Source organism: Carlito syrichta, unplaced genomic scaffold (genome assembly GCF_000164805.1).
Source record: "Carlito syrichta isolate Samal-C Ts95f unplaced genomic scaffold, Tarsius_syrichta-2.0.1 Scaffold315555, whole genome shotgun sequence".
In the NCBI taxonomy this organism is placed as follows: Eukaryota; Metazoa; Chordata; class Mammalia; order Primates; family Tarsiidae; genus Carlito; species Carlito syrichta.
In genome coordinates, this window is record NW_007259651.1 from 498,092 (window position 1) to 508,942 (window position 10,851).

The 10,851-nt window shown below is 36.5% G+C and overlaps 1 pseudogene; it reads right to left on the reverse strand.

The window, feature by feature from the left end:
* Positions 1 to 4,323: 4,323 nt before the first annotated feature.
* LOC110594483 lies at positions 4,324 to 4,511 on the reverse strand (annotated as a pseudogene).
* Positions 4,512 to 10,851: the final 6,340 nt, after the last annotated feature.

Sequence of the window (10,851 nt, forward strand, 5' to 3'; positions counted from 1 at the left end):
GGCAGGAGGATCATCTGAGCCCAAGAGATCAAGACCAGTTTAGGCAACATATCAAGGCCTCTTCTTTGCATAAAATCAAAAAATTAGCCTGCCTTGGTGTGTGCCTGTAGTCCCAGTTACTCCAGAGGTTGAGGCAGAAAAATTGCTGAAGTCCAGGAGATCAAGGATGTGGTGCACTATGATTGTGCCACTGCATTTTAACTTGAGTGACAGAGTGAGACTCCAACTCAAAAATTAAAAAGTATGATGATTTTGCAGAAGTAACTGGAAAAGTGCACATAAACTAAGAATATCTAAAAACTAGATTTTAATTAAATGACAGATTGTAACTTCTACTGTTGGTACTGATAACAATCGCAGGAATTCATGGCCCTAAAGAAACACTAAAAGCTCTTGAAATATCAAAGAGAGTTGCTGTGCTTAGGTAAAAATTAAATCCTGTATATGCAAAAGGAAATCAGTAATACCTGTGCAAGATTCTTCAAGGGAAGAACTGATTTTTAAAAACATAAATCATATTACAGATTATTTATGTAAAATATATTAGGGTCAAGGTCATACTTTTTGTTCCCCTTAGCACAAAATTCATACTACAAATGAGTTATTTTAGGTTTTGATTACATTTAGTCCTGTAATAGAATGAAAAAAAGGATTGGGAAGTAATTAGGGACATCACCTATACGTGTGAAATACAGGGTGTTGCTATATGAATAAAATGAGTTGTTTCCTATGCCAAACTACATATTAGGTTGGGACAAATGCAGTAGTGGTTTTGGACCGTGCATTTTAAATCATTAATAACTAGGCTCAAACACAGTTTTATTAATCAAAATAGAAATCATTACAATCCACACATTTTTGTCAATGAGATATAAGTTCGTTTATCGCTGTAGCATAAAAATCTGTGCTTCGGGAGTCAACAAACTCTTGTAAAACATTTTTTGCATTCTGCTGGTTGTGGAAGTGTTTTCCCTGCAAAAGGTTGTCAAGATGCTTGAAGAAGTGGTAGTTGGTTGGTGAGAGGTCAGGTGAATATAGCAGATGAGGCAAAACTTTGTTGTCCAACTCGTTCAACTTCTGAAGCATTGGTTGTACAACGTGCTGTCGGTCATTGTGGAGAATTGGGCCTTTTCTATCCACCAATGCCAGCTACAGGTGTTGCAGTTTTTGTTGCATCTCACTGATTTGCTGAGCATACTTCTCAAATGTAATAGTTTCATCAGTAGTCAGAACACTGTAGTGGATAAGACCACCAGTAGACCACCAAATAGTGACCAGGACCTCTTGGTGCAAGTTTGGTTTGGGTAGTGCTTTAGAGCTTCTCGGTTCATCCATTGAGCTGGTTGTCGCCAGCTGTCATATAAAATTCATTTTCATTGCATGTCACAATGCAATCGAGAAATGGTTCATCATTGTCGCATAGAATATGGTGAGACTCCAACTCAAAAAAAAAAAAAAATGATGCAAAACATGACCACATTTGTTTAAGAATGTATTCCAATATCAAATGGCAAATATGAGCAACGCAAAAACCACAATTACTTTTGCAGCAACCTGACAATATCATGTCACAGATAACAGTGTAGGGAAAATACAGACTTCTGATTTTATTTAGGTAATATAAAATATACTGAGACTATCACCTAACATCCAATTGCTATCATTCAGCTTATGATTTCTCCACCCTCTGAAGAGAATTATCTAGTAAACAGAAGCCTGCCTTCTCTCATTGCTGAATGCTTCAAGGAAAGAGTAAATGTGGTCAAGCAAATTTCTGAAATGAGGACTCATGTTATCAAATATACTTTTGGAGTTGGAGTCTCACTCTGTCGCCCACACTGGAGTGCAGTGGCCGCTCCCAGCCACCGCAGCCTCGACCTGCTGGGCTCCGGCAATCCTTCCGCCTCAGCCTTCCAAGTAGACGTTTTTATTCTTATAAAGGCAAAGCCAATCAAACTAATTTCTATGATTTCAAATCTCCCTGGGAAATCTTGCCAATGCCTCCTGTCCAAACATGGCAAATACCACATGAATGTGTGGAATCTAAATAGTCAAACTTGTAGAATTTAAGAGGAGAATGGTGGTCATCACAGGCGGAAGGGCCAGGTTGGGGCAGGGAAAAGGAAGACACTGATCAACAGATACAGAGTTTTATTTAGATATACGGAAGGAATTCTGGTGTTATGTTGTACAGCATAGTGACTAGGGTTAATACTAGTATATTCTATATTTCAAAATAGCCAAAGGAATATATTTTGGATGCTTTCACCAAAAAGAAATGGAAAATATTTGCTGTAATGAATATGCATATTAGCCAAATTTGATCATTCCACGATCTACAAATATCAAAATATCACATTGTAACCCATAAATATACAAAATTATTTTTAAATTAAAATATAAATTAATCTAAAAAGAGAGTATATTCAGAATCTATTTAGTGATTTCTTCAAAATGAAATATTCAAACCTTCAGTTTCTGGGTATAATATTATTTTTGTGTCTTTTTTGTTGTTGTTGACTGATATGCAGAAAATGACACTTAGTGAGAAATTGATCCTTTACCTGTTATTTTATATTCAATCCAAATAACCACTTAACTGATTTAAAAGCTTAAAATATGTTGATTCAGCAATAATAGTAGCAGCCTCCAGATTTATTTCACAACACATATTCAGATAGAACATTACAAAACTAAATGTGCTGTTTTGTGGAATGAAGGTTGTCTGCTCAATATAGGATTTACTTTCTATGAAGCATTCACATTTCTTTAGCTTTTTAGTGATAATTCATTATTTTGGTTTTAGAAAAATTCAATATTGCCATTACAACCTTGAAGTAATTATCTTTATCACCACCATCATTGTTATTACTACCATCCCACTTTATTGGACACTTTTCATAGTCATGATCCTGAGTCCTGACACAGATTAACTCTAATAAAACCAACAAAAGGAAAAGGTACTATTGCTATGTCGATTTTACAGAAAATTTTGAAGCTTGCGGTTAATCAGATTTCAGAGCAAATAAGCTAATCAGATTGGATGGCATGAGCTAGGGGACAGCTGCTTCAATAATAAATAAACTTGCATTTCAACTTCTTCATCAATTGCCATATTCAGGAGGTCATTTTCTTTTATTGATTCATTTTAATTTACCACTTCAAGTTAAATGCACATTACTAACATTTACTCCTTAGTTTTATCATAAATAAAAATGGTATGCATTTATGTCAGGTTTCTGGAGCCAACCCACTTATATTTTTTTCTTTTATTGGACTTGATCATTTTTATGTTAAGTGGATATATACAGAATTTATATTTTATTACAAAATATGTACAATATGACTTATAAATGTTGCTTTCAGATAGATCAGTAGCACTTTACAAACGTTAGAGTTCAGGTATATTTTATTTCAAAATTTAAAGTATTCTCAGATCTAGAAAATGATTTCAAAAATCACCTAGCAATGTCCCCACATACCAAACTTCCTGACAGAAACACTAACGTAATCATTTCAGTGTGGCAGAGCAGTAGAGTTTAGAGGTCAGCTGAAAATAATTCTTTTTGTCTATCACCTTTCAACTTGTTCTGTACAAGTTATTTCTCTGCAACTGTATGAAATAGCAGACTGGTCTCATCGCCTTGCTGAATTTTGCTGTTGTTGTTCACTCATCTGAAAACAAAAACAAAAACAAAAAAAGTAAGACAGTAGTTTAAGGCTAAACCACTTACCTAAGATTCACCAAAGCTCTCATTTCTAGACTCAGATACTTACTACCTGAAATATGTTGGGGGGGGGGAAGAAGCAGATATGAGAAACATTAGACTAAATTGATGAAGAAGTTGAAAATGCAAGTGACAAAGAAAGGAAAAAGCTGAATGAGTATGGTCTTTGGCCAGAGATCCCTTAAAAAGTGTGATTTTTTCAGTTAAAATGTTTTCCTGTTTTGAATACATTTAAAATTGCATTGTATGTAAAAATATTCTAAATATATCTTGTTAAATACACATGTAACAGATGGTTATGTTGGATCTTTTGGTCTGAATTTTTTCACAGGCCCCATATGCTGGCTTGATTCCCTGTAAACACTCAAGATATTAGCCCGCAATATGCAGTGGACGGTATGAAATGGGCAAACAGGATTGGCAAAGAAGTAATTTTATTTTATTTTATTTTCAAGTCAAAATAACTTTTATTATATTCCACATATTTTAGAGAAAAATAAATGCAGCAAAAGGGTCAGGGTTGTATTTTTTTTTTTTTTTAATTCGGATTTATACATGTGGCTCCATCACCACCTGAGTTCAGGGTCTCCTGACATCAGGTGCAGCAGCAGCCGCACTTGTCTGATGCCCCTTTGCAGACATGGCCCTGGGTACACTTGGCCCAGCCCACAGGGGAGCAGGAGCAGCAGCTCTTCTTGCAGGACATGCATCTGCACTGCACGCCCTTGCAGGAAGCAGCGCAGGTGCAGAAGCCACCAGCGGCCAGGAGCAGTAGGGGTCCATGTCAAGCTCCGGGGAGGCTCGAGTTCCAGGCAAGAGGGAAGAGTCAGTGTGACAGGTTGGAGACTCAAGAAGTAATTTTCTGTTTCTATATTTATAAAAATAAATGGAGTGAAGGGGCGTTTTCTATTAGTGCCACTCACAGTAAGATCCTGTAAAAGCAAATTAAACAAGCTGAACTCTTCAGAAATTTCTACCAGCGTGGGTAGGTGTGGGCTAACACGGTAAAGTGGAGATAGATGTGACTGCGTTTTGGAACAGGTACTCTTCCACTGATGGTGGGACAAGACACGTTTTTCTGAGAATTAGATAAAACTTCAAGGAAGGGTCATCTCAAAATGGATTCAATCTCCTGAATAGGTTCTTCTCTCCCCAGTGGTTGTTGGTGGAGGCTTTGTCGAAGAAGAGTTGGTTGAGAAATTGAGGCTTTACTTCCAGAATCTCCATTCTGTTCCATTGGTCTCTATGCTTCTTCTTGTACCATAACCAGGCTGTTATGATTATTGTAGCCTTATAACAAAGTTTAAAGTCTAAAAGTGTGATACCTCCCACTTTGTATCTTTTCCTGAGGATCACAAAAACAAAGAACTGACTACCGCATGTTCTCACTCATAAGCAGACCTTGAACAATTGTCATAATACTATAAGAAAGGGATTGGCAGTAGTGGGAAACTGCCAGGGGAAGGAAGAAGGCACACCTCATCAGCAAGGGTACTTGCACAGTGACCATTTATATACCTAACTCTGAATTGTATCCCACATTTTTAAAATAAAAAAAACAAAGACAATCTTAAAAGAAAGGAGGACAACTGGAAACACAGAGGCTGAGTGCAACACCTCAGTCAGCCAGACAGTGGAAATGCATTGTTCACATCAAGGAATTCCATAGAAGATACAGCAGGGGATCTCTACATTTCCTACACAGAAGCCTGGAGGAGTCTGCAGCTACTCATGGGCAATGGAGGAGGCACTGTGCCAAGGTACAGTGTTTCAGGCAAGCAGTGCAGATCTCAACTAGCTTTTGAATGCTTGGGGTTTATATATTTGTGTGAACTCTCTTCAAGAAAAAAAGAGTCCTTAATATTAAATTAGGTATAAAATAAATATCTGTTTAGAGTGAGCTAAAAAAATCACAATAGATTACAGTTCGACACACAGGTTTTCATTTTAACCATCTGTTAAATATATTTTACCAATATTCCCAGAGGATTTCCATATATACTATTATTTAAAAAGTATTGATGTAGTATTAAAAAAAATAAAAAACAGCTTAAACTAGAAAGTTACCATGCTATAGCCTATTCAGTGTGGAAGACCATACTCCTTTCATTGCTTTGCTTTTGCAATCTTTCCCACAGACTTGCAAATACTAGGCCAAAAATAAATAGGAGCAATTAGTATAAAGTTTCTCTAACAAAACTTTTTCTCTTGAACAGTTCTGTTTGGAAACATAAGAGTATAGAAATGAGGACACTGGTATTAATTGAAAGCTTAGACTTAACTGTTGGGTGTATTTGATAGGTGACGCAAAAGGTCTGAGTCCAGCATTACTTCTGAATAGTGATGTCTTCCTTAATTTTCTAATTTGATAAGTAATATAATACATTTTGAAATTGTATTATTTATTTTAAATGTTATTGAAAAATGCACAGGAAACATTTGTTAAATAAATAATTATATCATTCTGCCTAAATTAAAAGATCCCTATGAAAGAAGACATAAAATGAATTTAAATGAAATACAACACAAATAAGTAAATGTAATTTTGAAATTAAAATTTTAAATTAGTTTGAAAATTAGTTTATAAAGTAGTAACACATCTATTATTTTTATGAAATTTATAAATGTAAATTTCATGCAAAAGGCTTTTGAATGCATACAAATCTTTTTCATTAATTTTCTGAAAAATATTTCATCCACTTACTTTATGAGCTACCTTTGAATATTATTTTCTATAGATCATTGTGTAAGGCAATTTTACCTACTTATTTTAAATATGAAAAAAGAATGCAAACTTTAATTTATTCACTAGGATTAGTTGATGATCTCTCTAGTTAATTATAACATAGACTTTTAAATTATTATAAAATATCTGCTAAGGGCTAGTTTTAAATTCAAAACATACATTTTTCTCCAGATTCTTTCTGTTTTTTTCTCCCTCTCTTGGTTTTTATTTTTTTCAAGTTAACTTTTATTTTTTAAATTGAGCTTATTGTTTGGAGATGATTGTAGATTCGCATGCAGTTATAATAAATAGTATAGAAAAATCCCACATATACTTAACCAGTTTAACCAATAGTCATATCTTGTAAAAAAAAATATATATATATAATTTTCACAGCCAAAAAAATTCCAGTGCCACAAAAATTTTTCATGCTGCCCTTTAATTTCCACACGCTCTACTTCTCTCCTGTCCCATCTCCTTTTTGATTTCTGCAAGCACTAACATGATCTTCATTTCTAGAATTCTGTCATTTCAAGAGTGATGTATTAATGGAAACTTAAATATCTGACTTTTGTAATTGGTTTTTATACTCATTAAAAATCTGGTGATTAATCCAGGTTGCCCTCTGTATCAAAAGTGCATTCCTTTGCTGACAAGTATTTCATGGTATGGATGGCTGTATCACATTGGTTAAACCATTCACCTACCAAAGGACATTTATGCTGTTTACAAATTTAGGCTAATAGAAGTAAACTACTGTAAAATTTAAATAATAGTTTTGTGTGTTTGTGGGTATGTTTTCATTTTCCTAAGAAAAATTTTCAGATGTGAAATTTCTTGGTTGCATGTTTAATGTCTTAAGAAACTGCCAAACTGTTCTCCATAGAGGTTGCATCATTCTACTTTCCTTAGCCATCTATAAGTGATCCGTTTTCTCTGCATTTTTTTTTAGCATTTTTTGCTTTCACTATTTTTTTTTAATTTTAGACTTTCTACTAGGTAAGTACTAATATCCCATTGTAATTCTAATTTGCATTTTCCTTTGGCTAATGAGTTTGAGAACCCTCTTGTATGCTTTTACAATCCGTCTATCCTTTTTAGAAAAACGTCTGTTTAAGATTTGCCACTTTTAAATGCATTCTTTTGTTGTTTACTCAATTTTATGGTATTTTTTTTCTAATTGTGGCCTACAAATATTTTTTCTAATTCTGTGGCTTATCTTATTATCTCCTAACTGAAACTTTCTTTTTAAATTATTATTATAAAGATGTGGTGTACAATTCAGGGTTACGTATACAAACATTGATTATGCAGGTACCCTTGTTGATGAGGTGTGCCCATCACTCCCCTAACAGTTTTTCTCAACTACCAATCTCAAATCCTCTCCCCTGACAGTTTCTCACTACTGCTAATCCCTTTCTTATTGTATTATAATTGTTTAAGTTCTGCTTATGAGTGATAACATATGGTACGCTGTTCTTTGTTTCTGTGATAGATCATTGAGTATGATCGACTCTAAATCCATCCAAGTTTCTGCAAAGTCCATATGTTTTTCCTTCTTTATGGCTGCATAATATTCCATTGTGTATATGTAACACACTTTTTAAATCCAGTCCAACTTTGATGGGCAGAATGGTTGGTTCCATGTTTTTGCTATTGTGAATAGAGCTGCAACAGACATACGTGTGAAGCTATCTTTTTCATAGAATGATTTGAGTTCCTTCGGGTATATTCCCAATAGGGAGATTGCTGGGTGATATAGGTCAATTTCTAGTTTTTAGAAATTGTCATGCTGTCTTCCAAAGAGGTTGCACTAGTTTGCATTCCTACCAGCAGTGTAGAAGCATTTATTTGTCTATGCATCCTGGCCAGCATCTGTTGGTGGTGGTTTTATTAGTGATGGCCATTCTTACTGGGATTAGGCGCTATCTCAGTGTGGTTTTGATTTGCATTTCTCTGATGATGTGTGAGGCTGAACACTTTTTCATGTATCTGTTGACTGCCCATACATCTTCTTTTGAGATGTGTTGATTCATGTCTTTTGCTCACTTTTTAATAGGGCTGTTCGTGTTTTTCCTTTTGGCGCATTTGAGTTCCTTGTAGACCTTTGTTAGGCCTTTGTCAGATATAAAGTTGGCAAATGTTTAGTACCATTCTGTGAGCTGTCTCCCTGCTCTCTTGTTGATTTCTTTTGCTTTGCAGAAGCTCATTAGTTTGGTGAGGTCCCACTTGTCTATCTTGTATCTTAAGATATGGGCATTTAGGGTTCTGATCAGGAATTGGTTGCCAGTTTAAATTTACATAAGGATATCTCCTGTGTTTTCTAACATTCTTACAGTGTGAGGTTTCACTCTTAGGTCTTTGATCCATTTAGAGTTAATTTTTATATATGGTGATGATGCAGATTTTTTAGGTCAGCCTGGGCTTCAAGAGTGTCAGCTCAATGGGTTGGCCTGCCAGAGAGGGTCATCAAGGGGCTGGTAAGCCTAGCCCCAGAAGTGTCAGCTCTAATGGGCTGGCAAGCTAATTCCTGAGAGTATTGCAATTCGGTAGGCTGGCAAGCCTAGCTCCCTGTGTGTCTCAGCTTTGGAGTCTTGCCTTTTTTTGGCAGCTCTCCTGGTTCAGCCAGCTCTGTTGGCTGGCAAGCTAACCTCCGGGATGAGTGGCTTTTTGGCTCTGATGATCCTCTGCAGCAATTCAGGTTGTAACTCTTCAGGGTTGAGGTTTTTGTCTCATGCCCAGGAAGAATGAGTGTTGGGAGTCAGCCATGGAGGCCCACTGAGCGTTAGGGATCAGGGAGGGCCGTTGACCTCGAGACCACTAGGGTGTGTTCAGGAGCTGTTGACCCCATTACCTCTCCCTTTTCTTGGCAATAAAGCCTCCTTTCAGCTCAAGCATGAAAACTACGAGACTGGGACGAACACAAGTTAACATTAGAAACTCATTCTACCCATTTCCCTTTGACTGTGGTTTAGACTTCCAGACAGGTCCTGGTTCAAGCCAGGACCACATCAAAGAGCCCTAGTGCTTGAGAACCCAGCATGACCTTTAGACTGGGCTACATTATGCAAAACTGGTTTTAGTCATTTTATTTAAGTTCCATTGTGTGTGTTAGGATAAAGTATAGGAATAGATTGCTAATCCTTAGGAAACTTAGTCATAGGTAAAGTGTGTAGAATAAAATAAATATATAGATTATCATTGATAAAACAGTATAATATTTTTAGAAATTGTATTAATATCTCTGAGGGATGTTAGCCAAGCATAAGGAAAAGAAAGACAATTTTGGGTTTGTTCTTCCTCATGCTTGAAGAAACATCGGGTGGGCGGGGGACACCCCCATGCACCTGGCTTTCTGTTCACGTAGAAGGCATGTGAATCTGACTGTGCAAAAATTAGGTGATAAAAACCCTCTGTATTTCTCAAACGGCTTCTGCACTAGACAGAATCCAATCTCTTTCTTTCTCCCTCCTTCTCTTTCTTTCTCTTTATTTCTCCAGAATAATCGCCGACGCCGCCACATCTTTCCAGACACCCTCAAATCTTGCAGGGGCTGGCCCCCAGCAAATGAGGAACACAGGACAGCTGGAAAGTGAGTAAGCAGGATTTATTGAGAGGCAGAGAAGCTCCCACGGTGGGAGGGGACCCAAGGGGTTGCCTGTCTGGGACTGAAAACCTAGTGCTTATATAGCTCTAAGTCTAAGCCAGTTGGCTAGCACTAGCTGCGAACTGTAGCTGTTCTGATTGGTCATTATTAAAGTAGGGACCCAATGATGATCTGATTGGTTGCTTTTTGATCTCGGCTGTGAGTACTTAAGCTTTAACTTAAGAGCCTCACAGGGAACTTATTTACCATCGAGGAGCCTCAGAGGCCTGTCGGTAATTAGCTACCTTGTTACCAGAGGACTAACTTGTCTGTCTAGCTTTTCTCTAGCTATCTCTTGTCTCATTGTCCCCTCTGTAGTAGTAAACCTAACTGCCATTAGGGAGTGAGGATGATGACCCATCTGGCTACTTTTTGTTGATCGTGGGTGTTGTATGGTGATGTCAGCAAGGGATCCTCCGGAAGGTTATCTAAAGGTCCTCGGTAGAAAGGACCTCTATACATACAATGTTTTATCTATATCACCATTTGGAGTTTGATGGCCTCTAGACAAGAAGAAACAAACTTTACTAGAAGGTTAACTATACATGGATGAAACACAAGCAATATAATAAAAGGAGATATTAAGGGGAAAAAAACCCATGTCCATATATTAGAAATCCCCAGAGGATAAAAAAGATTATATACAACTGGGTCCCAAAACTGTCTGTTTTTTGTAAAGAGTCAATGATTTTTATTGCTTTATGACCTATAAAGTCTCTTTTATTTGGGAGCAAGTGTTAATATGGAAACAA